The sequence below is a fragment of the Danio rerio genome, chromosome 13, assembly GCF_049306965.1.
Source record: "Danio rerio strain Tuebingen ecotype United States chromosome 13, GRCz12tu, whole genome shotgun sequence".
NCBI classification, from domain to species: Eukaryota; Metazoa; Chordata; class Actinopteri; order Cypriniformes; family Danionidae; genus Danio; species Danio rerio.
The window spans coordinates 35357818-35380800 of NC_133188.1; the positions used below are offsets into that span (position 1 = coordinate 35357818).

The window sequence follows — 22983 nt, forward strand, 5'->3', positions numbered from 1 at the left end:
TAGGGTGAAATCGCTCTATTTATTGTAGGCTTGGATCAATCTGGTTGTATTACTACTGATTACGGATGAGGGACTAACCATGATCAATCATATCACGGTCTCCTCTTGAAATTAGTTTGCAAAACTTCACTTATTTTAGTCTGTTAAACACAAATTAAGATATTTTGAAGAATGTTGGAAACATGCATTGACATTAAGAGTAAAAAAGATTCATCTTATATTTCATTATCTTTTTAGTTAAGATAACTTCAAATAATTTTAAATCAAATATTGAAAATATTTTCTTTCTTTTTCATTTTTTTTCTAGTAAAAATATACGTTGAGTCTTTTGTTGAGTACAATTTTAATCTTTTTATGTTATCTTGGACAGTTGGAGCCTTCGATACCAAAAGGTTGAGAACCACTGATCCACAAGGAAAAGTGCCTATAAATCAACAATTCAGCGTTTGAACAAGAAATAGTACAACTAAAAATGATTTAAATGATTCTGTCATCATTTACTCTTCCCTCACTTGTTCCAAACCTGTTTTTCCAACTCAAAAGAAGATATTTTGGAGAAATCTCAAAACCTGTAACTATTGATGTCTGTAGTATTTGTTTTTCCTATGGAAGTCAATAGTTACAGGATTTTATCTTCCTTCAAAATCTCTTCTTCTGTTTTCAATAGAATAAAGAAACACATAAAGGTTAAAACATCTTAAAGGTGAGAGCATTTTCATTTTAACAATGTCCTTTAAAAAAAAAAAAACACTTTTCTGTTTAAGAGTTCTGACCAGATTAGCACAGCAACAATGACTCAAATTTAAGGCGGGGTCATCCGTATGACAGACCAATGGCAGAGATGCGAGTATTAGTTTTAAAACACAGCTCCATTTGGTGTCGCTAGTAGCACAGAAAACACATACTTCATTTCTTGTGCACACACGCACATACATGCACACAATGTATCAGTTGACTACATCAATATAAACTCTGCTTCTGGTCTCTCTCTTTTTTCGTCCATCTCCTCTATATTTCTAACCAACAATCTTTCTCTCTTGTTGAGTAAAAAGTCAACACTCTACCTAAATTCTTCATTTATTTTCTCTGCTGGAACTCTGTCATCCAATCTCTTATAGGCTTTTCTTTCTTCCAGCGTTGTTCTCCTGGGTGGAGAAGCATGTGCTTGTCAGGGTCTCTTTCCTCCTCTCCTCCCCTGCCCTCGTTCTCTCTTGCCGCGTCTCTGAGGTGGTAGAACAGTAGGCCGTGTAGCAGCGCAGTAGGAAGAGTTTGTGTTGAGATCCTTGAGCTGTGGCTCTTTTACTCCTCAGTTTTTCATTTCACATTATTTTCGTTGCCTTCATCAATTTTCCCTGGGAAAGCAGGCCTGAGGGAACAGATGGAGGGACGTGTTACAGAAAAATGTTCACTTATTCATCTTGACTACGTCCACTACAGACTAAAAGCCATTTTTAATGATAGAAAATTATTTGAATGATATGTTATTTTAAAAGAATCATTTGCTGAAAAATGATCAATAATAATCCAGTCCTCCATCACACACTTTCTTATATGGTACACAAAAATTAAAATAATTTTAATATTCAAGTGTTTTCTCCTCTAATTTTAGCCTTTGCTTTAAATTAAATATACAAAAGTTTTAAAATGTCATTTTTATATAAACTGTTTAATTTAACAGGAAAATTTTATCCACATGCTAAGTGTACTAAGGTAAAAAGGGTCTAATTGTGTCAAATAACTTTTGTGAAAATAGAATATTATGATATAGAGCAGTTGAAACGATCAGTAATATGATTTTTAGTTATTATTATTATTTACAAATGATATAATAAATTTTCTAATTTTTATGCTCATTTAAGAAAATTTGTTGTGTTTAAAAGAAAACCCACTAATATCGACATGTTTAGATGTTGTTGTTGTTGTTATTATTATTATTATTACTACTATTATTATTATCATCATTATTGTGTATGCCTATTTAAACACGCAGCCATAACCCAGAGTGTTCACTTTCGCTTAGCTTCAAGTTGTGTGTACAGAATTTGGGAATCAGTGTATATTTATCACTATAAAGCTCGTCTGATAGTCACGCAACTGACTGTTTTGAGGATTGCATAGTAGAAGCAATGGTGCCTGTAATGGAAAGAAAGAGATTCCCACGATTTTTATTTTAATTTTAAAGTGTTTTCGTGCCTAAATAAAATGAAAGCGCAGTACAGATTCACATTTAAGAGCAAGGGGCGTCCTTTTGTGGTTCGGCAGAATGAGTTTCGTATAAGGAGGATCGGCTCTTTGATATTTATTGCCACCCTTCTTAGAAAGATTACAAAAACTGGAAAAAATACAAGAAATACCTTTACAAGATGATAGCGGGATGGAATTGTAAAATACAGGAGAAACCTGGGAAAAACGGGAGGGTTGACAGGTATGACTTAAAGTTTATAAAATAATAAGTGATCATGCTAAATTGTTCAAAATTGTTCTATTCCACTGCATAAGAGTAAAGAAAAAACACATGACAACATTAACATATTGGATTTATGTTCATTTGTGCCTCATAGCTCATCCTTTTACTTCCTCTGTGTTATTTGCCTTTAAACTAGTCTCAGTATACACCACTTTAGATTACCAAGAATAACATATACTTTAAGGGCCCAGTCTTCTGAGTCAATTTTCATTACCTGCTAAAAAAGCTGAACAGCTCCGGGCAGCATTCTGGCACAAACTCTGAAACAAAAAGCCATTTTAGCTCACATCTCAAAGCTGTGTTTAAATGTATAGATTTTAAGAGGTGTTCACTACATGATACAAATGCGGGCCGCACGTTAATTTCCTCTGAAATACCACACCGCTTTTTGGAAATTCTGAGTCAGGCAATGAGCGCGCAAATGTCCACATGCATGTCCAAGGCGTTCATATGTTTTCAATTGCACCAACATGATTATGTGTCTGACATATCGTTGCTGCAGCCTGTGTTTCATTCCCACCTATTTATCGAATATCAGGTCCTGGTAACCTGGTATCCATGACAACCCGATTGTCACGGCGATCGCATCTGTCCAATTAGTCGCGCTTCATTACTAAGGGATCTCAGCCACGGGACTGAAACAGACCTGATTAGAGCTTAGAACGGAGGGCCAGATCTCTTCTGCACAGGGGGAGTTGGGGAAAGTCTTTTTAAAGCAGAGACCCCCGGGAGACTCACTCTGTCAGGGGCAAGAAGAGGTCAACAGGAGGTTCTCAGCTCAATCATAGACTGTCATCTCCTCTGAAAGTCACTGGTGTAATCAGTGAAGGCAGTATTCAACCGTCCTCACAGGGCAGAGTCAAGTAAATCAATACCCAGTGTGCAGCTTCTAAACTTTACCCTTTGACCCTGAATGTGGGCGCAAGAGCAAGGGAGGTTTCAGCACATGTCACCAACCATGATGTTCTCTGATTGAAAGGCACTTGACAGACTAAGCACAGTTCATCCATTTCACACAGGTATATATGTTCCAATTGCCCTTTGAAGTGCATGGAGAAAAGACATTCGGTTCTGTTCAAGGAATAGTTCGACGCAACAGGAAACATGGTGTTAATTTACTCACCCTTCAGGTCATCCACAATGCAGGTGAGTTTTTCTCTTGGGTGGAACATGAAAGATGAAGAAGTCAATGGCTTACTGCACTTTAGAAGGCAAAACAGGCAAATGAAAGTTAATGCATGGCTCTTGAAAGTTCATTAAGGTCTTATACAGTGAAACAAAAATTTGGTGCAGGAAATGGAACATTATTTTGATTATTATGACAATTCTTGGCCTTTTCAAATGGTCCAGAGCACAAGCTTCTTTCTTACGTCTTCTTGCTTACAATGACATTTCGTCGCCTTGGAGCTTCTATTTGCGTTCTAAATGATTTCGACATATTGAGCTTCAAAGTTTTTGTATTCCATATTGCAAAAAGTATGTGTAACATTTCTCTTTTATACATTAACAGGACAGAGAGTCTAAATGCACTCTCAAATTTGCTAAATACAAAAACAAGTCAAATGCAGATAGAACCTACTAATTCTACAAATTAATGTTCTGCTTGGAAGTATAAGGTTCTATCTGGCAGGTCATTCATTAAAGCGTTACTTTTCAAGAAATACAATCAGTTTGCTGATTAATTGATTAAAAATTGGTGTTGTAACATCTTGATGTTTAAAAAGGTTAAATGTTTTTTGCTTTCTATAACATTCATGTAATGTTTTAATAAGAATATTTTTTCTTGTTCAAGTTAAGTATACAGTACAAGGCTGTGCTAAATATTTTGTCCAGTGCAGATGTTAATTTTATGTAATTAACATGGTCATATTTATTTAATTATATGCTTCATATGAATGATTGAATTATATGTATTGAATATATGCCCCTTGAAATTAAATTATTTGCCTTTCAAGGTTTAGTATCAAATGTAAAGACTTTAAAAGAAAACAGACAGTGAGGAAATGAGTTGATTAATAAAGTTTAACAAACACTGAAAAATGTTTCACTGACTTTATATACACACATAAAAATATTTCACATTTAATATTTCACATTTTTATATAACCGTTTCTTTTTCAACAATGTAAAATTTAGCTTTTCATCTCAATGTCAAAAATGCTTCTGAATTATCACATTTACAGACATATTTTCAGTTTTGGGTTTCTTCTCACTTTTGTGTGGTGCGGCATTGTTTAGTCAACTCCAATTTTGTGTTTCTTTCTGGTCTTTCCTACTGTCAACGGAGCAGTTCTGCGAAATGACAAAGAAAGCTCATCCTGATTGGTCCTTGAGCATGCATTCGAAATGCTGATTGGCTCAAAGAAAGAACCTTATAGAGCTAAGCTAGAGTTCGACTTTGTAGATAAAAACCTTTTTTGTTTTTTAAATAAAAAGTCTTAAAACAACTTATACAAAAACATCATATAATGTAAATAAGTAGTTATTTAATAAGAATATGTGAATAGCTCAATTTTGACAAAAATGTCAGATAGAACCTTATAATTCTAAGGTGACGAAATGCACACTGTAAAAAAAATCTGTAAAATAACAGTTAAATGACTGTATATTTTAACAGATTTTTTCCGTATACACGTATTACGGGTGTTTTTCCGTTTATATACATTTTCAAATTGCATTGTGGGAAGGGGATCGCAGCTCAGGCAGCGTTTGATGGACATCGGGACATATTTCTTCCTCTGTTTTTTACCTGGTAAGTACGATTAATAAAACATATAACAATATTTTAGTTAAAAGACTGCTTTATTACCTTTTTATCGTTATTTAAAATGATTTTGTCTTGTATGAAGTGCCCATGGAAAGTACAGCAGTGAATTACGTTTAATATTGTTAATAAGATCAGACTTTATTTCATTAAGATCAAACTGAGCTATGAGTGGTTAAATGTAATTTAAACAAGCATTTACCTAATGATTTTTTACCTTTTTATGCGTTTTCCTCATCAGTAAATATGGTATCTGTTCATTTACAGTTGTTTGTCCGTATTTTTCTAAACTGCCGTGCGCGGGAAGTGACGTGACGTCCCAATCACCCACTCACTCTCTCTGCTCTGCACCTGCGTGAGTCTGACTGGATTAACGGTACGTTAAACGTCAGCTTGTCTGTGAGAGTGTGAAAGGTATGTTAATTATTTAATAGAAATATAAATGTTTTCTTTGTACAGTGCATTGAACAAGGGATAGCATTCAAAGTTTGTGACACTGTGTAGTTTGGTTGATATACGTTACCTTTAATGAACACTAACGTCAACGTGTTTCAAACGCTCGTAACACCCGTCTGTGTTTGTTTGCATATTAATAACTAATTTCATATTTTTACTGACGTTATCAAATGTTAGCTTTAGTTTGACCGACGTTTTAAGACTGCGGTCAAGCCAGCCGCGGTTCGGAAAAACACAGTCAAGCCAGCCGCGCTTTATATTTTGGTGCGCGCGTATTATTATCATTACGGTAATGTCAGCAGCCACACAGAGAGCGCTCCACAGAGCACCCATTTCGCCCAGAACAGAGAGATGACAACGAAATTTAAGTTTATCCCCCTTTCCTCCCACGTATGCTTTATTAAACAATTTATTAGCTTTTTTGACTGTTGTTATTTTAAGAAATTGGTTTCTGGGCTTACCTTTAATTTCCTCAAGTCTATCTTTTTGCTTCAAATGATTTTATAGCAGATCAAACGGACAGAATAAATATACGATTTCTAAATACACAGAATGCGTTTCTACTTCTCCTAGCCAACTACAGTACATTGCAAATAAAGTTGAATGCAGTTTTATACATCGTGCCTAACCTCAGAAAGTGAAAACAATCATAAAGTAGTCCAACATAGCATTGTTTAAGTTACAAATATATGTTGGTTTTATTTAAAGGGTATTTAAAAATGTATGCTTCTTTCAGTATATGGGATATGGGGCATTATTACACTTTAGATGACTGTAAAGACCTTATTATTTGTTATAAGTAGAATAGAACAACAATAAGATCGATGCAGGAAGTCAAATACTAAGCATACATCATATGAAGCCTGTTTTATTGCAGCATTTTGGAGAAATGTACCATTAACACACTTTAAAGTGCTATAAAGAAATAAGTAGAAAAAAAAACAAAGTTTGGTTCTGATACAGGATGTACATGCATACCTCATGTGAAAGACCTCATTTAAGTTAACAGAAGAAAACTATGGACAGGACATCCAATATTATATGCATACCTCATAATAACTTACTGCAGCATTTTGGAGAAATGGGCTATTAATGAGCTATAAAGTCTTTTAGTGTTATAAATACATTGTTTGGAATAAGTTAAATAAAAGAGTGATCAGGTCTGATACTAGATGTCCCATGCTATATGCATATATACAACATATGAATCATTTTTACTGCAGCAATTTGGAGAAAAAAAATTGCTCATTTAAAAGATGTAGAAAAAAAACAATAGTCAGGTCTTATACAGGACATCCCATACTAAACCTCATATAAAGACTTGTTACTGCAGTGTTTTGGAGAAATTGGGCATTAACATTACTCAAAGTGTTATGAAGACCCAATTTTCAATAAATAGACAAAAAACAATGATCAGTTCCTGTACAGAACATCACATACAATATGCATACTACATATAAACACTTCTTACTCCAGCTATCTGGAGAAGTGGGACATTAACATAATCTAAAGTGTTATAAAGACCCCATTTCGATTAAGTAGAAAGAAACAATGGTCAGTTCTTATTCAGGACATCCCATACTATATGTGTACTTCACATGAAATCTTTTTTACTGCAGCGTTTTGGAGAAACTGGGTATTAACCTATTATAAAGTGATATAAAAACCCCATTTCTAATAAGTAGAAAAAAACAATGGACAGTTCTTATACAGGACATACTATACTATATATGTACTTCACATGAAGCGTTTTTACTGCAGCATTTTAAAGAAACGGGGTATTAACATAATATAAAATACTATAAAGACCACATTTTAAATAGGTAGAAAAAATCTATGGTCAGTTCTTATACAGGACATCCCATACTATATGTGTACTTCACATGAAACCTTTTTACTGCAGTGTTTTGGGGAAATTGTATATAATATATTTCAAAGTGTTCTAAAGACCCCAATTCAAATAAGTAGAAAAAAAACAATGGTCAGTTCCTTTACAGGACATCCATACTATATCTGTACTTCACATAAAACTTTTTTTTACTGCAGCATTTTGGAGAAAAGGGGTATTGAAATAAAATAAGGTGCTATAAAGACCTCATTTCAAATAAGTAGAAAAAAACAATGGTCAGTTCTAGTACAGGACATCCCATACTATGTGTGTACATTACATGAAACCTTCTTACTGCACTGTTTTGGAGAAATGAGGTATTAACACAACAAAGTGATATAAAAACCCCACTTCAAATAAGTAGAAAAAAACAATGGTCGGTTCTTATACAGGACATCTCATACTATATATGTACTTCACATGAAACCTTTTTACTGCAGCATTTTAGAGAAACGGGGTGTTAACATAGAAAAAATGTACTATAAAGTCCACCTTTCAAATAAGTAGAGAAAAACAATGGTCAGATCTTATACACGACACCCTTATCTCTGTGTGTACTTCACATGAAAGCTTTTTACTGCAGCATTTTAAAGACACGGGGGAATTAACATAGTATAAAGTAACATAAGGACCCCGTTTTAAATAAGTAGAAATAAACAATGGTCAGTTCTTATACAGGACATCTCGTATTATATGTGTACTTCACATTAAACCTTCTTACTGCACTGTTTTGGAGAAATTGTATATTAATATGATTTAAAGTGTTACAAAGACCCCATTTTTAATAAGTAGAAAAAGACAAGGGTCAGTTCTACAAAGGACATCCCATACTATGTACTTGACATGAAATTTTCTTACTGCACTGTTTTGGAGAAATGGGGTATTAACATAATATAAAGTACTATAAAGACCCCATTTCCAATAATTAGAAAGAAACAATGGTCAGTTCTTATTCAGGACATCCCATACTATATGTGTACTTCACATAAAAACTTTTTACTGCACTGTTTTGGAGAAACGGGGTAATAACATAATATAAAGTGCTATAAAGACCCCATTTCAAATAAGTAGAAAAAGACAATGGTCAGTTCTTATACAGGACATCCCATACTATATCTGTACTTCACATGAAACCTATTTACTGCAGCGTTTTGGAGAAAGGGGGTATTAACATAATATAAAGTGCTATAAAGACCACATTTCAAATAAGTAGAAAAAAAAAACAATGGTCAGTTCTAATACAGGACATAACATACTATATGTGTACTTCACAAGAAAACTTTTTTACTGCAGCTTTTTGGAGAAAGGGGGTATTAACATAATATAAAGTGCTTTAAAGACCCCATTTCAAATAAGTAGAAAAAAACAATGGTCAGTTCTTATACAGGACGTCCCATACTATATCTGTACTTCACATGAAACCTTTTTACTGCAGCATTTTGGAGAAAGGGGGTATTAACATAATATAAAGTGCTTTAAAGACCCCATTTCAAATAAGTACAAAAAAACAATGGTCAGTTCTTATACAGGACATACCATACTATATGTGTACTTCACATGAAACCTTTTTACTGCAGCATTTTGGAGAAAGGAGGTACTAACATATTTTATAGTGCTATAAAGAGCCCATTTCCAATAAGTAGAAAAAAACAATGGTCAGTTCTTACATAGGACATCCCATGCTATGTACTTGACATGAAACTTTCTTACTGCACTGTTTTGGACAAATGGGGTATTAACATAATATAAAGTACTATAAAGACCCCATTTCCAATAAGTAGAAAGAAACAATGGTCAGTTCTTATTCAGGACATTTCATACTTTATGTGTACTTCACATAAAAACTTTTTACTGCACTGTTTTGGAGAATTGGGGTAATAAGCCAATATAAAGTGCTATAAAGACCGCATTTCAAATAAGTAGAAAAAAACAATAGTCAGTTCTTATACAGGACATACCATACTATATGTGTACTTCACATGAAACCTTTTTACTGCAGCATTTTGGAGAAAGGGGGTATTAACATAATATAAAGTGCTATAAAGACCCCATTTCAAATAAGTAGAAAAAAACTATGGTCAGTTCTTATACAGGACATACCATACTATATGTGTACTTCACATAAAACCTTTTTACTGCAGCATTTTGGAGAAATGGGGTATTAACATGATATAAAGTGCTTTAAAGACCCCATTTCAAATAAGTAGAAAAAGACAACGGTCAGTTCTTATACAGGACGTCCCATACTATATCTGTACTTCACATGAAACCTTTTTACTGCAGCATTTTGGAGAAAGGGGGTATTAACATAATATAAAGTGCTATAAAGACCCCATTTCAAATAAGTAGAAAAAGACAATGGTCAGTTCTTATACATGACATCCCATACTATATCTGTACTTCACATGAAACCTATTTACTGCAGCGTTTTGGAGAAAGGGGGTATTAACATAATATAAAGTGCTATAAAGACCGCATTTCAAATAAGTAGAAAAAAACTATGGTCAGTTCTTATACAGGACATACCATACTATATGTGTACTTCACATGAAACCTTTTTACTGCAGCATTTTCGAGAAAGGGGGTATTAACATAATATAAAGTGCTATAAAGACCCTATTTCAAATAAGTAGAAAAAGACAATGGTCAGTTCTTATACAGGACATCCCATACTATATCTGTACTTCACATGAAACCTATTTACTGCAGCGTTTTGGAGAAAGGGGGTATTGACATAATATAAAGTGCTGTAAAGACAGCATTTCAAATAAGTAGAAAAAAACAATGGTCAGTTCTTATACAGGACATACCATACTATATGTGTACTTCACATGAAACCTTTTTTACTGCAGCATTTTGGAGAAAGGGGGTATTAACATGATATAAAGTGCTTTAAAGACCCCATTTCAAATAAGTAGAAAAACACAATGGTCAGTTCTTATACATGACATTCTATACTATATATGTACTTCACATGAAACCTTTTTACTGCAGCATTTTGGAGAAGGGGTATTAACATAATATAAACTGCTATAAAGACCCCATTTTAAACAAGTAGAAAAAAACAATAGTCAGTTATTATACACGACATCCCAGACTATATCTCTACTTCACATGAAACCTATTTACTGCAGCATTTTAAAGAGAAGGGGTATTAACATAATATAAAATACTATAAAGACCGCATTTTAAATAAGTAGAAAAAAACAATGGTCAGTTCTTACACTGGATATCCCATACTATGTATGAACTTCACATGAAACCTTATTACTGCAGTGTTTTGGAGAAATTGTATAATATTATATTTCAAAGTGTTATAAAGACCCCAATTTAAATAAGTAGAAAAAAACAATGGTCAGTTCTTATACACGACATCCCATACTATATTTCTACTTCACATGAAACCTTTTTACTGCAGCATTTTAAAGATAAGGGGTATTAACATAATATAAAATACTATAAAGACCGGATTTTAAATAAGTAGAAAAAAACAATGGTCAGTTCTTATGCAGGACATCCCATACTATATATGTACTTCACATGAAACCTTTTTACTGCAGCATTTTAAAGAGACGGGGTATTAACAACATATAAGATACTATAAAGACCGCATTTTAAATAAGTAGAAAAAAACAATGGTCAGTTCTTACACAGGACATCCCATACTATGTGTGGACTTCACATGAAACCTTATTACTGCAGTGTTTTGGAGAAAGGGGGTATTAACATAATATAAAGTGCTATAAAGACCCCAATTTAAATAAGTAGAAAAAAACAATGGTCAGTTATTGTACACGACATCCCATACTATATCTCTACTTCACATGAAACCTATTTACTGCAGTATTTTAGAGAAATGGGGTATTAACATAAAATAAAGTGCTATAAAGACCCCATTTCAAATAAGTAGAAAAAAACAATGGTCAGTTCTTATACAGGACATCCCATACTATATATGTACTTCACATGAAACCTTTTTACTGCAGCATTTTAAAGAGACGTGGTATTAACAACATATAAGATACTATAAAGACCACATTTTAAATAAGTAGAAAAAAATAATGGTCAGTTCTTACACAGGACATCCCATACTATGTGTGGACTTCACATGAAACCTTATTACTGCAGCGTTTTGGAGAAATTGTATAATATTATATTTCAAAGTGTTATAAAGACCCCAATTTAAATAAGTAGAAAAAACAATGGTCAGTTATTATACATGACATCCCATACTATATCTGTACTTTACATGAAACCTATTTACTGCAGCATTTTAGAGAAATGGAGTATTAACATAATATAAAGTGCTATAAAGACCCCATTTCAAATAAGTAGAAAAAAACAATGGTCAGTTCTTATACAGGACATCCCATACTATATATGTACTTCACATGAAACCTTTTTACTGCAGCATTTTAAAGAGAAGTGGTATTAACATAATATAAAATACTATAAAGACCGGATTTTAAATAAGTAGAAAAAAACAATGGTCAGTTCTTATGCAGGACATCCCATACTATATAAGTACTTCACATGAAACCTTTTTACTGCAGCATTTTAAAGAGACGGGGTATTAACAACATATAAGATACTATAAAGACCGCATTTTAAATAAGTAGAAAAAAACAATGGTCAGTTCTTACACAGGACATCCCATACTATGTGTGGACTTCACATGAAACCCTATTACTGCAGTGTTTTGGAGAAATTGTATAATATTATATTTCAAAGTGTTATAAAGACCCCAATTTAAATAAGTAGAAAAAAACAATGGTCAGTTATTATACACGACATCCCATACTATATCTGTACTTTACATGAAACCTATTTACTGCAGCATTTTAGAGAAATGGGGTATTAACATAATATAAAGTGCTATAAAGACCCCATTTCAAATAAGTAGAAAAAAACAATGGTCAGTTCTTATACAGGACATCCCATACTATATGTGAATTTCACATGAAACCTTTTTACTGCAGCATTTTAAAGAGAAGGGGTAATAACATAATATAAAATACTATAAAGACCGCATTTTAAATAAGTAGAAAAAAAACAATGGTCAGTTCTTACACAGGACATCCAATACTATATATGTACTTCACATGAAACCTTTTTACTGCAGCATTTTAAAGAGACGGGGTATTAACATAATATAAAATACTATAAAGACCGCATTTTAAATAAGTAGAAAAAACAATGGTCAGTTCTTACACAGGACATCCCATACTATGTGTAGACTTCACATGAAACCTTATTACTGCAGCGTTTTGGAGAAATTGTTTAATATTATATTTCAAAGTGTTATAATGACCCCAATTTAAATAAGTAGAAAAAAACAATGGTCAGTTATTATACACGACATCCCATACTATATCTGTACTTCACATGAAACCTATTTACTGCAGCATTTTAGAGAAATGGAGTATTAACATAATATTAAGTGCTATAAAGACCCCATTTCAAATCAGTAGAAAAAAACAGTGGTCAGTTTTTGTACAAGACATTCATTATTTTGTGTGTACATCACATGAAACATTGTTACTGCACTGTTTTGGAGAAAATAGGTATTAAAATAACATAAAGTTGTATAAAAACCCCATTTCAAATAAGTAAAAAAAAATAATGGTCAGATCTTAAACAGGACATGCTAATCTATGTGTGTACTTCACATGAAACCTTTTTACTGCAGCATTTTAAAGAAACGGGATATTAACATAAAAATAAAGTGCTATAAAGACCCCATTTCAAATAAGTAGAAAAAGGCAATTGTCAGTTCTTATACATGACATACCATACTATATCTGTACTTCACATGAAACCTTTTTACGGCAGCATTTTGGAGAAACGAGGTATAAAGCCAATATAAAGTGCTATAAAGACCCTATTTCAAATAAGTAGAAAAAACAATGGTCAGTTCTTATACCGGACATACCATACTATATGTGTACTTCACATGAAACCTTTTTACTGCAGCATTTTGGAGAAAGGGGGTATTAAGATAATATAAAGTGCTATAAAGACCCCATTTCAAATAAGTAGAAAAAGACAATGGTCAGTTCTTATACAGAACATCGCATACTATATCTGTACCTCACATGAAACCTATTTACTGCAGCGTTTTGGAGAAAGGGGGTATTAACATAATATAAAGTGCTATAAAGACCGCATTTCAAATAATTAGAAAAAAACAATGGTCAGTTCTTATACAGGACATACCATACTAGATGTGAACTTCACATGAAACCTTTTTACTGCAGCATTTTAAAGAAACGGGATATTAACATAATATAAAGTGCTATAAAGACCCCATTTCAAATAAGTAGAAAAAGACAATGGTCAGTTCTTATACATGACATACCATACTATATATGTACTTCACATGAAACCTTTTTACTGCAGCATTTTGGAGAAACGGGGTATTAAGCCTATATAAAGTGCTACAAAGACCCTATTTCAAATAACTAGAATAAAACAGTGGTCAGTTCTTATACAGGACATACCATACTATATGTGTACTTCACATGAAACCTTTTTACTGCAGCGTTTTGGAGAAAGGGGGTATTAACATAATATAAAGTGCTATAAAGACCCCATTTCAAATAAGTAGAAAAAAACAATGGTCAGTTCTTATACAGGACATCCCATACTATATGTGCACTTCACATGAAACATTTTTACTGCAGCGTTTTTGGGAAACAGGGTATTAACGTATGATAAAGTGCTATAAAGAGCCCATTTCCAATAAGTAGAAAAAAACAATGGTCAGTTCTTAAACAGGACGTCCCATACTATATGTGTACTTCACATGAAACTTTTTTACTGCAGCGTTTTGGAGAAACAGGGTATTAACATAATATAAAGTGCTATAAAGACCCCATTTCAAATAAGTAGAAAAAAACAATGGTCAGTTCTTATACAGGACATCCCATACTATATGTGAATTTCACATTAAATCTTTTTTACTGCAGCATTTTGTAGTATTAGGTTACTAATTTAATTCAAAATGTTATAAAGACCCCATATCAAATAAGTAGGAAAAAACAATGGTCAGTTCTTATACAGGACGTCCCATACTATATCTGTACTTCACATGAAACCTTTTTACTGCAGCATTTTGGAGAAAGGGGGTATTAACATAATATAAAGTGCTATAAAGACCCCATTTCAAATAAGCAGAAAAAGACAATGGTCAGTTCTTATACATGACATCCCATACTACATATGTACTTCACATGAAACCTTTTTACTGCAGCATTTTGAAGAAACGGGGTATTAAGCTAATATCAAGTGCTATAAAGACCCCATTTCAAATAAGTAGAAAAAAACAATGGTCAGTTCTTATACAGGACATCCCATACTATATGTGCTCTTCACATGAAACCTTTTTACTGCAGCATTTTAAAGAAACTGGGTATTAACATATTTTATAGTGCTATAAAGAGCCCATTTCCAATAAGTAGAAAAAAACAATGGTCAGTTCTTAAACAGGACGTCCCATACTATGTGCACTTGACATGAAACCTTTTTACTGCAGCGTTTTGGAGAAATTGGGTATTAAAATATTATAAAGTGCTATAAAGACCGCATTTCAAATAATTAGAAAAAAAAACAGTGGTCAGTTCTTATTCAGGACATCCCATACTATGTGTGTACTTGACCTGAAACCTTTTTACTCCAGTGTTTTGGAAAAATTAGGTATTAACATATTATAAAGTGTTATAAAGACCCCAATTCAAATAAGTTGAAAAAAACAATGTCAGTTCTTATACATGACATCCCATACTATATCTGTACTTCACATGGAACCTTTTTATTGAACAATTGGGTATTATTATAATTCAAAATGTTATAAAGACCCCATTTCCAAAAAGTATTAAAAAAAACAATGATTAGTTATTGTACAGGACTTCCCATACAAAATGTGTACTTCACATAAAAACCTTATTACAGCAGGGTTTTTGAGAAATGAGGTTTAACATAATTTAAAGTGTTTCAAAGACCCAATTTCTTGTAAGTAGAAGAAAACAATGGTCAGCTCTTATGCAGGACATCCTATATTATAAGCGTACTTCACATGAACACTTGTTACTTCAGTTTTTTGGAGAATTGGGACATTATTACTTTTCAGATTGATATAAACACCCAATTTCTAATAAGTACATAAAATCATCAGCTCTTGTACATATGAAGACTTCTTACTGCAGCAAGTTCTATAATGACCCAATTTATACTAAGAAAACATTGATCAGTCGTACAGGACATGCAATGCTATATGCATATCTCAGACGAAGACTTGTTACTGCATCGTTTTGGAGAATTGGGACATTGTTACCTTTTAGATTGCTACAAACACCTCATTTCTAATAAGTAGAAAAAAGAACAGTCATTTCTTTTACAGGACATCACATACTATATGCATACCTCATAGGAAGACTTGTTACTGCAGTGATCTGGATTAATGGGGCGTTACTACTCTTCAGATGACTATAAAGTGTCCATTTCGAATGAGTAGAATAAAATAATGGTCAGTTTTGATACAGGACGAATGTGTCAAGGACAGACAGCACATCACAGTTTTCCACAACTCCAAATGTGTCAGGGATACACAGAATTGCAGTTCCCTTCCTGCTGAGGAACTATATTTATTGACCTCCATAGTAATTGTTTTTTTTTCTAAAATGGAAGTCAATGGTTACCAGTTTTCAAGTTCATTCTAAATATCTTTTATGTTCAACCAAAAGAAGGAACTAATAAATGTTTGTAACCATTTGATTGCCAGTGCATAGTGCGTTCATTTTCACTTTTGGGTAAACTACAGTATCTCTATGAAATTAACCAAACATATTTGTTTTGTCTTTGTCTTTGTACCCTACATTCCGAGCAGCACCACTCATCATCCCCAATAATATCATTTTGTTATAATGTTACAATAATAGCTTGAGACAGTTGGGATGATGCCATCAACCTAACTGATCACTGAATTGTCCATTGATGAACTGACTGTTTTTTTTTTTTTTTTACTTATTAGAAATGGGGTCTTGATAGCCATCTAAAAGGTAATTATGTCCCTTTTCTCTAAAACGCTGCCATAAGAAGTCTTCATATGAGGTACGCCTTTAGTATGGGACGTCCTTTTTAAGAACAGACCATTGTTTTCTTCTACTTATTAGACATTGGGTCTTTATGACACTTTGAATGTTATTATTCCTCTATTTCTCCAAAATGCTGCAGTGACAAGGTTTCATGTAAAGTAAGCATATATTATGGAATGTCATGAATGTGAACTGCCCATTGTTTTCTTCTACTTATTAGACATTGGGTATTTAAAGCACTTTATACAATGTTTATGCCCAAATTCTCCAAAACACTGCAGTAACAAGTCTTCATCTGATAAATACATGTAGTATTGGATGTCCTGTACAAGAACTGACCATTGATTTTTTCTACTTATTAGAAATGAGGTCTTTTTAGTACTTTAAGTTGCTACCTATTTCACCAAAATGCCGCAGTAGGATGGTTTCATGTAAATTATGCATACAGTGAGGGACGTCCTGTACAAAAACATAAAGCACTTTATATTATGTTAATGTCCCAATTCTCCAAAAAGTGGCAGTAAGAAGGTTTCATATTAGGTATGCATACAGTATGGGATGTCCTCTACGAGTTTTCAGCTATAGGAAGAGCTGAGCATTGTTATTTTTTTTCTACTTTTTAGAAAAGGGGTCTTTAAAGCAATTTATAAGTTTAATACCCAATTTCTCGAAAATGGTGCAGTAATAAGTTTTAACATGAAGTATGCATAAAGTATAGGACATCCTGTATGACAACTGACTATTGTTTTTTCTACTTATTAGTAATGAGGTCTTTATAGTACTTCATATTATGTTAGTGCCCCATTTCTCTCAAAAGTAGTAGTAAGAAGGCTTTATATGATGTATGCAAATTTTATGAGATGTCCTCTACAAAAACTGACTATTTTTGTATTCTACTTCTAAAAAATGGGGTCTTTAAAACACTTGAATTTTGTTATTTCCCAATTTCTCCAAAATTATTTGGTGAGAAGTCTTCACATGAAGTATGTGTATAGTATAGGAGGCCCTGTATGAAAACTGGCAATAGTTTTCTTCAACTTATTAGAAATGGGGTCTTTATAGCACTTTGTAATATGTTAATATCCCATTTCTCGAAAATGCTGCAGTAAGAATAATCCATGTGAAGTACGCATATAGTCTGGGATGTCCTATATAAGAACAGACCAATGTTTTTTTCTACTTATTTGACATGCGGTCTTTGTATCACTTTATAATAGGTTAATACCCCATTTCTTCAAAATGCTGCAATAAAAAGGTTTCATGTGAAGTACACATAGTATGGGATGTCCTATATATGAACTGACCATTGTTTTTTCTACTTATTTGAAATGGGGTCTTTATAGCACTTTGTAATATGTTAATACCCTGTTTCTCCAAAACACTGAAGTAAAAAGGCTTTATGTGAAGTACACATATAATATGGAATATCCTGTATAAGAACTGACTATTGTTGTCTTCTACTTATTTAAACTGTGGTCTTTATAGCACTTTATAATGGGATAATACCCCATTTCTCGAAAATGCTGCAGTAAAAAGGTTTCATGTGAAGTACATATATAGTATTGGATGTCCTATATAAGAATCAACCATTATTTTTTTCTACTTATTTAAAATGCGGTCTTTATAGTACTTTATATTATGTTAATACCCCGTTTCTTTAAAATGCTGCAGTAAAAAGATTGTATGTGAAGTACACACATAGTATGGGATGTCCTGTATGAGAACTGACAATTGTTTTTTTCTACTTGAAATTCGGTCTTTATAGCACTTTATATTAGATCTATACCCCATTTTTCCAAAGCAGTGCAGTTAGAAGGTTTAGTGTGAAGTACACATATAGTATAGGATGTCCTGTATAAGAATTGACCATTGTTTTTTCTACTTATTTGAATAGAGGTTTTTATAGCACTTTATAATAGGTTAATACCCCCGTTTTTTTAAAATGCTGCAGTAAAAAGTTTTCATGTGAAGTACATATATAGTATGGGATGTCCTGTATAAGATCTGACCATTGTTTTTTTCTACTTATTTGAAATGGGGACTTTATAGCACTTTATTTTATGTTAATACCCCATTTCATTAAAATGCTGCAGTAAATAGGTTTCATGTGAAGTAGAGATATAGTATGGAATGTCGTGTATAATAACTGACCATTGTTTTTTTCTACTTATTTAAATTGGGGTCTTTATAACACTTTGAAATATAATATTATACAATTTCTCCAAAACACTGCAGTAATAAGGTTTCATGTGAAGTCCACACATAGTATGGGATGTCCTGTGTAAGAACTGACCATTGTTTTTTTCTACTTATTTAAAATGTGGTCTTTATAGTATTTTATATTATGTTAATACCCCTTCTCTTTAAAATGCTGCAGTAAAAAGGTTTCATGTGAAGTACATATATAGTATGGGATGTCCTGAATAAGAACTGACCATTGTTTTTTTCTACTTATTTGAAATGGGGTCTTTATAGCACTTTATTTTATGTTAAAACCCCATTTCTCTAAAATGCTGCAGTAAATAGGTTTCATGTGAAGTAGAGATATAGTATGGGATGTCCTGTATAAGAACTGACCATTGTTTTTTTCTACTTATTTAAATTGGGGTCTTTATAACACTTTGAAATATAATATTAAACAATTTCTCCAAAACACTGCAGTAATAAGGTTTCATGTGAAGTCCACACATAGTATGGGATATCCTGTGTAAGAACTGACCATTGTTTTTTTCTACTTATTTAAAATGCGGTCTTTATAGTATTTTATATAATGTTAATACCCCGTCTCTTTAAAATGCTGCAGTAAAAAGGTTTCATGTGAAGTACATATATAGTATGGGATGTCCTGTATAAGAACTGACCATTGTTTTTTTCTACTTATTTAAATTGGGGTCTTTATAACACTTTGAAATATAATAATATACGATTTCTCCAAAACACTGCAGTAATAAGGTTTCATGTGAAGTTCACACATAGTATGGGATGTCCTGTATAAGAACTGACCATTGTTTTTTTCTACTTATTTAAAATGGGGTCTTTATAGTATTTTATATTATGTTAATACCCCGTCTCTTTAAAATGCTGCAGTAAAAAGGTTTCATGTGAAGTACACATAGAGTATGGGATGTCCTATATAAGAACTGACCATTGTTTTTTTCTACTTATTAGAAATAGGGTCCTTATAACACTTTAAATCATATTAATATACAATTTCTCTAAAACAGTGCAGTATTAAGATTTAATGTGAAGTACACATATAGTATGAAATGTCCTGTATAAGAACTGACCATTGTTTTTTTCTACTTATTTAAAATAAACTCTTTACAGTACTTTATATTATGTTAATACCCCGTTTCTTTAAAATGCTGCAGTAAAAAGCTTTTATGTGAAGTACACACATAGGATGTCCTGTATAAGATCTGACCATTGTTTTTTTCTACTTATTTTAATTGGGGTTTTTTATAGCACTTTAAAATATGTTAATACCCTGTTCCTTCAAAACTCTGTAGTTAAAAGTTTTCTTGTGTAGTACAGATATAGTATGGTATGTCCTGTATATGAACTGACCGTTGTTTTTTCCTACTTATTTGAAATGTAGTCTTTATAGCACTTTTTATTAGGTTATTACCCCGTTTCTCCAAAACAGTGCAGTAAAATGATTTCATATGAAGTACACATATAGCATGGGATGTTCTGTACAGGAACTGATCATTGTTTTTGTCTACTTATTGTAAATTGGGTCTTTATAACACTGAGTAATGCTAATACCCAATTTCTCCAAAACATTGCAGTAATAAGTCTTTATTTGAAGTTTAGAATGTGATGTACTGTATCAGACCTGACTATTGTTTTTTTCTACATATTTTAAATGAGCAATTTTTTTTCCAAATTGCTGAAGTAAAAAGTATTCAGATGTAGTATATATGCATATGGCATGGGACATCCAGTATCAAACCAGATCAGTCTTTTATTTAACTTATGTCAAACAATGTATTTATAGCACTTTAAAGACTTTATAGCTCAATAATAGCACATTTCTCCAAAATGCTGCAGTAAGTTATTATGAGGTATGCATATAATATTGGATGTCCTGTCCATAGTTTTCTTCTGTTAACTTAAATGAGGTCTTTTACATCAGGTATGCATGTACATCCTGTATCAGAACCAAACTTTGTTTTTTTTCTACTTATTTCTTTATAGCACTTTAAAGTGTGTTAATGGTACATTTCTCCAAAATGCTGCAGTAAAACAGGCTTCATATGATGTATGCTTAGTATTTGACTTCCTGCATCAGATCTTATTGTTGTTCTATTCTACTTATAACAAATAATAAGGTCTTTACAGTCATCTAAAGTGTAATGATGCCCCATATCCCATATACTGAAAGAAACATAACCTTTTAAATCCCCTTTAAATAAAATAAACATATATTTGTAATTTAAACAATGTTTTGTTGGACTACTTTATGATTGTTTTCACTTTCTGAGGTTAGCCACGTTGTATAAAATTGCATTTAACCTTATTTGCAATGTACTGTAGTTGGCTAGGATAAGTAGAAACGCATTCTGTGTATTTAGAAATCGTATATTTATTCTGTCCGTTTGATCTGCTATAAAATCATTTGAAGCAAAAAGATAAACTTGAGGAAATTAAAGGTAAGCCCAGAAACCAATTTCTTAAAATAACAACAGTCAAAAAAGCTAATAAATTGTTTAATAAAGCATACGTGGGAGGAAAGGGGGATAAACTTATATTTCGTTGTCATCTCTCTGTTCTGGGCGAAATGGGTGCTCTGTGGAGCGCTCTCTGTGTGGCTGCTGACTTTACCGTAATGATAATAATACGCGCGCACCAAAATATAAAGCGCGGCTGGCTTGACTGTGTTTTTCCGAACCGCGGCTGGCTTGACCGCAGTGTATTAAGGCTGTGTGACCGAGTTTCAGTGGAACAGCTTTGCTGGTTTTTAAGTAACGTTAAGTTATAAGTTATACTCGCGTGAATTGGAGACATTTGTAACTCGGTATGAGGGGAAATACACACTCGTTAAGTTATTATTAGTGGTGGGCCGTTATCAGCATTAACGTGCTGCGTTAACGCGAGACTTATCGCGCGATAAAAAATATATATCGCCGTTAATCTATTCTCAACGTTGGGTTGGGAGCTGCAGCTCATGGGTGACTTTCATACTTTGACATTTTACGTTAGCGCGGATGTATACCTGACAGGTGAGCCGTCTGACAAACAAGTGCCCTTCTGAATCAAATCAGCAGAATGCCTGACTTTAACTGCAGTTCGGCAGTTTCACTTTAACTCATGAACATTTCATTCATCCCGCGTGACAAACTGGGGTAATAGACGCAAATAAGAAGCAAGAACTGATGAGAATGTTATGGAATTTAATAACGCTCGCCAAATGGAACGAAAAAAAAACTTCCGCATTTCGCGACGTGTGTTTGTGTGTACAGAGATAACAGAGTGATACAGTAAGTGTGTGACATTTAAAAGTATTTATAGTGTTTACACTGTCATGCGTTTTCGGCCTCAAATAGCCTACAACGTGTACCTTAAAGCACACAATTAAATGTTTGTTGTAGTCGAGTTGAACTGTCATTGATATTTATTTATTCACTTTTAAGAACCTCAAGGGCAGCTAATATGAAGATATAAAGATGAGTTGTTCTTCCACAGTCTTAAAATTCTTCAAACTAATTGTCAGTTCGATTCATTATAGCAAATAATACTTTCTTTACTATTAGAAGATCAGGAGTTTTATTTGAATAAACCTTGATAATAGAGTGAACTACACATGGTGTTATCGCAAATGAAATCTTTTAATGTAGATTGAATGAGTGTTATTTTTGTTGTAGGTGTGTTGGTGTAAAAATTGATGCTGACTGGTTAGTACTGCATTTTTAACCATAACAATAATGATTTATATTTAGCATTGCATCTATTGTCATTTTACCAAGAATGTGTTTGCTCTTTCAGAACTCAGGCAGTTGTGCTGGACCTTCTGTACTTTATACAGGAGATGACAGTAAACTTTCAAGTTTAAGAGGTAAAATGTTCAGGGTTTTTCTGTTTGATTTTGAGTGTTTTGTAGATATAATGTTCACTGATATATGATATAAGATTTGCTTTATGTTTATGTTGTCATTTTGGTTATAAGTACAAGGTACAGGTACATTTTCACAGCAATCTAAATTAAAATCTTAAATCTTACATTCAATCCAAACTGAATTTAAATTAATATGGACAAATTAAATAAAATACACCTGGGATTTTAAATGTTTTCATTTTTTTGTTATTTACAAAG

The 22983-nt window shown here is 32.8% G+C and overlaps 2 long non-coding RNA genes across 10 annotated transcripts in view; one reads left to right on the top strand and one right to left on the bottom strand.

The window, feature by feature from the left end:
- Nucleotides 1–5913, bottom strand: LOC137487414 (uncharacterized). Its single transcript, XR_011005980.2, has 6 exons — nucleotides 5755–5913; nucleotides 5449–5628; nucleotides 3591–3669; nucleotides 2682–2727; nucleotides 2355–2400; nucleotides 1–1366 (listed from the first exon to the last, which is right to left on the bottom strand). It is a non-coding gene; the product is annotated as an uncharacterized lncRNA (long non-coding RNA).
- LOC101885246 (uncharacterized) overlaps nucleotides 4822–22983 on the top strand; it is a 23462-nt gene continuing 5300 nt past the window's right edge. For 2 of the 9 annotated variants that reach the window (XR_012388804.1, XR_012388806.1), the window contains exons 1-4: nucleotides 5120–5219; nucleotides 5499–5645; nucleotides 22535–22564; nucleotides 22656–22725. This is a non-coding gene — a long non-coding RNA (uncharacterized lncRNA). Of the gene's footprint in view, nucleotides 5220–5498; nucleotides 5646–21517; nucleotides 22151–22242; nucleotides 22379–22534; nucleotides 22565–22655; nucleotides 22726–22983 lie in introns of those variants that run through there. The other 7 variants (XR_011005983.2, XR_012388808.1, XR_011005982.2 and 4 more) reach the window with 6 other exon arrangements.